The sequence below is a fragment of the Sinocyclocheilus grahami genome, unplaced genomic scaffold (genome assembly GCF_001515645.1).
Source record: "Sinocyclocheilus grahami isolate Dianchi unplaced genomic scaffold, SAMN03320097.WGS_v1.1 scaffold140.1, whole genome shotgun sequence".
Lineage (NCBI taxonomy): Eukaryota > Metazoa > Chordata > Actinopteri > Cypriniformes > Cyprinidae > Sinocyclocheilus > Sinocyclocheilus grahami.
The window spans coordinates 1,511,502-1,516,405 of NW_015505319.1; positions in this window are offsets into that span (position 1 = coordinate 1,511,502).

Sequence of the window (4,904 nt, forward strand, 5' to 3'; positions counted from 1 at the left end):
ACACACATACACCATTACTCCAGTCTTCAGTGTCACATGATCTTTCAAAAATCATTCTAATATGCTGATTTGCTGCTCAAGAAACATTTCTGATTATTAATGTTGAAAACAGTTGTGCTGCTTTTATATTTGTGGAAACCTTCATATGAACCTTTGATGAATAGAAAGTTCAAAAGAACAGCATTTCTTTTTTTTAATTTCTGTAAAAAAAATAGAAATCATACTGATCCCAAACAAAAGGGTGTGTGTGTATGTAATTTTATATACATATATAAATTGTATTCCATGTAACCCATTAAAATCTAATGACTATAAATGGGGAAATACACATGGGTGGATTATTATTTTAGAAGCTAATCGCTTTTCTTAATGGTTTCCTGAAATTGCCAAAAATCCTAATTGGAAAATATGCACAAAATACAAAACATCTCTTAATATGAGGTCTGGAAATTGACATTCCAAGAATGCTGTTTTTATTACACTAAGGAAAGTAGGTTAATTACATGAGCCAGTAACCATAGCAATTAGTGTGAAGCAGTCTGCTTAACTCTATTTTGAATTCTAAATCCGAAAACAAGACCCTTAAGAGCCGTTGTATTCCTCAGCACTACTACTCAAACTAAACTGAAGACACCAACAGATATCTGTCATAGTGATGACAAGCTCTGAACTTTGAAGGTACAAAGAGCTACAAGGAGCATGGGCACAGGATGCTGCTCATCTGGCTGCACGGAGTGATCACCGCTGGAGAAAACCCCATCAAGGGTTTGTATGAAGGTCTGATAGGAATCTCAAGGATCGATCTGGCAGGTGAGTTCAGCATTTCAGTTCATACGTGTATAAGGTCTGTTCCCAAACCTGTTGTGATGCCCGTCTAAACTGAATTTTTATGCATCATATGTGCACTTCAGACTCAAAGGCGGCAAAATGAAGAGCTTGTTGGCAGAATTGCATGTCCTTTTTTTTTTTTTTTTTTGAAGGCAATCCCAGAATGCACTGAAGTGAATTTGTGTGCAAATTCGATTTTAAAATTCTAGTTGGGTTATTTTGGCCAAGAACTGACAACTTTATATCTGTCTTTTTCCTGTTTTGACCATGATTTTGCCTAGACTATTGTAATCAGTGAGAGAAATCTCTGGGTTTCAGATCAGAGTTATTGAGTATATTATTTTTAACTGTTTCACTGTCTACAACCTTGCTTTACCTTCCCTCTTTTATAACTTTCTTTTCTTTCAAACAGAAAGCATGCGACAGCAGGCAAATGCAGATCCGTCTTCTGCTAAAAATGCTCTACAATGTGAGATTTATTGAGAAAGGTCTGAACTGAGCACGTACCAGCCAGGAGATCGGATGCTCTTCAAATACACAGCACTGATGAAACACAAATACTCCCTAAAATACAACCTCAGTGATGTGACTGAGAAGATAACTTAGCTGTTCACACCCAGAGCAAATATTTACAGCAACCATGACTTTGGATTAAAACAATGTGTTTCAGTGGAAAAAAATATTACGGCACTTTTTTTTTTTTTTTTTTTGGGAAACGGGGGGTTTTTTTTTTTTTTTTCTAAAAAAATCCCCCCCACAAAAAACTTATGTGTTTCAGTGGAAAAAAATATTACGGCCCTTTTTTTTTTTTTTTTTTTGGAGAAACGGTAGATTTTCTTTTTTTCTCTCAGAAAAACTCCCCAAGCAATAACATTTTTGGTTATGCTGAATTTCAGGTTCATTTTTACAGTTATGCATGTCTCTCTGTCCTACATTTATTTGTAGATGCAGCATTTCTGCTGTAATAAATTGTTATTTTTAACACTAGAAACAAATCTAATACTAATGCAGCTGTGTTAGCCAGGATACTGGGTAACAGACGTGTGTGTGGTGTGCAGTAATGTTAGAGTCTCTCTTGACTGATCATCCTGTTCATTATGAGACTCGCCAGACTGAAAGGCCCAAACTTTTGTGTGTGCAAATGTTCTTATATGAACACGGGACAAGAGAGAGAAGGTGCAATGAAATTAATTGATTAATAAACCTCTGCAGTATTTTATGCAGATTAGGACTGGCCTGACATTGATTTCTCGATTTTAATCGATTCTCTGAGGAACTAATATTGATTCTTAAATCCCAAGAATTGATCTTTTATGCCATTTTCAGTTGAGTAAACAAAACTTCCCTAAACATTATTTGTAATAAGTTTTGTGCTTTGTTACTTTTGGTATAAAACAAAGTCTGAGCTTTAAAATTTCTATAATTATTTTTTTTTATGAAAGTAGAGTGCACGTAAACCAAACATTTCCCCCTTACTACTAGTTATTGCACAAAATAAACATGAAGGAACATCGGAAGGTATGTTGAAAATGTAACACGTCTCATGTAATTGCTCAATCTCTGTTTCAGCTACGGAAAGACATCAATAAAACGGCTTGTTAACATGTCACGGAACATTTACCTCAGAAAAGCTATTCAGTGTCCACAGCTAGTTATCTAGAAAAATAAACTAGTGAACTGTAGGCATTTTGGTGAATATATGCACTATTATAGCCTATAATCATTATATTTTTTACTTGACCTGTTCCCTTTCAGTCAGTCACATTCTACGCTGTCAGTCGTGACTGACGAATTTAAACTAAACAAGCCAATGACAGTTGGTATGCGTGTTTCGCCACGCGCACCCCGCCCCGCAGCGCGGGTATAAAAGTAGAGCGCGTGTAAACGCACATCAGCTTTTCGCTTCGGAGCCGAGCCTTCTCAGGACGAATCTCCGCGAGTGTTTGGAAGAAACGGCTGGCGTTGTTGTTACGGAGTGTCAGCGGGGGTTGCCATCCAGGCTGCTGAAACCTCGGCGAGCTGCAGCTGCCATTCTGCGGTCTCGCCACGACCTTCCCTGGGTGCTTCAGCGCTCTCTCTAAAAGAGTGTTTTTCCTTTATTAAAAAAAAAAAAAAAAGACAATTTCCAAAAGATTGCGGTCCAGATACCTCCTCATTAAACGGGGGGGTATCCCCCTTGCCATGCCCCGCTCTAGCTCCTCTGGTTCTCGGAGGGCTACTTCGGTTCATGGTCAGGGAGACCTGTGGGTTATGGTGAGAGCTTCCCCGTCGAGTACGTCTCCGCGGGCCTCTCATTCCTCGAGCATGTCGCACCACCTGGTGCTTCCGGACGAGTGTGCTGGGTCCTCGGACAGGGCGGGGTCCAGCATCTTGTGTGGGACACAGGCAGAGGACAGGATGTCGATCGCTGCATCGGAGGGCGAGCTAGGCTCTGGAGATGATGATTCGGCTGCGCTGCCACCGTCAGGGAGAGTGGCGTTGCCCGAGTCAGATCCAGAGCTGACCGCTATGCTTTCCCGGGCCGCTGAGAGTGTCGGGCTGCACTGGAGGCCTCCTCCTTCTCCCGAACGTTCGAGGCTGGATGATTGGTTCCTGGGGGCGCAGGCCGGGCGCCGGCAGCTGCCTCCGGTTCCATTCTTCCCGGAAGTGCATGAGGAGGTTACTAAGTCTTGGAAGGCACCTTTTTCTGCCCGAAACAGACTTGGTGCCTCCTCCGTCCTCACCACCCTCGACGGGGGGGCGGCCCAAGGGTATGTGGACATCCCTCCGGTCGAGCGCGCGATTGCCATGCAGCTCTGCCCGCAAAGCGCCGCCGCCTGGAGAGGTAGTCCACGCCTTCTGTCCAGGGCCTGTAAATTCTCGTCCGCGCTGACGGCTAAGGCTTACAGTGCTGCTGGCCAGGCCGCTTCCGCCCTGCACGCCATGGCCCTCCTGCAAGTCCACCAGGCCAAGGCGTTGAAGCAGTTGCACGAGGGTGGTGCTGACCCAGGTGTGTTGCAGGAACTGCGCAAGGCGACAGACCTCGTGCTTAGGGCGACGAAAGTCACAGCGCGGGCCCTGGGTCAGATGATGTCCACATTGGTGGTCCAGGAGCGCCACCTATGGCTGACCTTGGCGGATATGAGGGAGGCTGACAAGCATTGCTTCCTGGACTCCCCGATCTCCCAGGCCGGCCTATTCGGCAAAGCGGTGGAGGGCTTTGCCCAACAGTTCTCCGCCGCGCCGAAGCAGACAGATGCGTTTTTCATAATATCCTGCCCCGGCGGTCTGCTGCTGTCTCCACCCCACCGCCGGCTACAGCCCCTATGTCTGCTCGTCGCAAGACAGAGGAACAACGGCCGCAGCGTGGAGCTGGCCGCAGGAAACCGGCGCAGCCCGCCTCCGCCCCTGCCAAGCCCGTGAAGCACCAGGGCAGGCGGCATCCCTGAGATGGGCAACCCGGTGCTCTTGGATCCTGCTCTTCAGGAGATGGTGACCGCACCACTCCTTCCCCCGGAGGAGGGCCGGGTGGAGAATCTTTTGTTCCGCCACTGGCTACCCAGCCGGTGGTACCCAAAACTTCAATAAAAGAGCAGTTTCCTTGGCCTCCGGGTCCCAAGAGGGCGAGGATGGCAGTGCACGAGACCCAGTCTACACACGGCCGTCCCCCTCTCCTTTCGCCTATGGGCAGCAGGGTCCGGTTCAGAGACGCTATGCCTCCTCGCGAGCCCCCTGCCCTGGAGCCAGGTAAGTGGCGCGCCGCACACTCAGACCCCACCCTGGGACGCACAGCCTCCCAGGTTGGGTCCCTGTGTTCCACTCCACTCCCCCACTGCGGGTACGTCGGTGGTTTCCCTGGTCCAGCTTGTTCGGTCACTGGGGGCCTGGTTAGCGCTCCCCAGGCCGTCTCACTGCCTCATGAGAACCATCAGACACGGCTACGCGATTCAGTTCGCCCGGCGTCCTCCCAAGTTCAGGGGCATTTGGTTCACCTCTGTGCTGGACAGGGATGCTCCTGTCTTGCATGCAGAGATCGCGGTCCTGCTGGTGAAGGACGCAATACAGCCGGTCCCTCCAGCCGAGATGAGGTCAGGTTT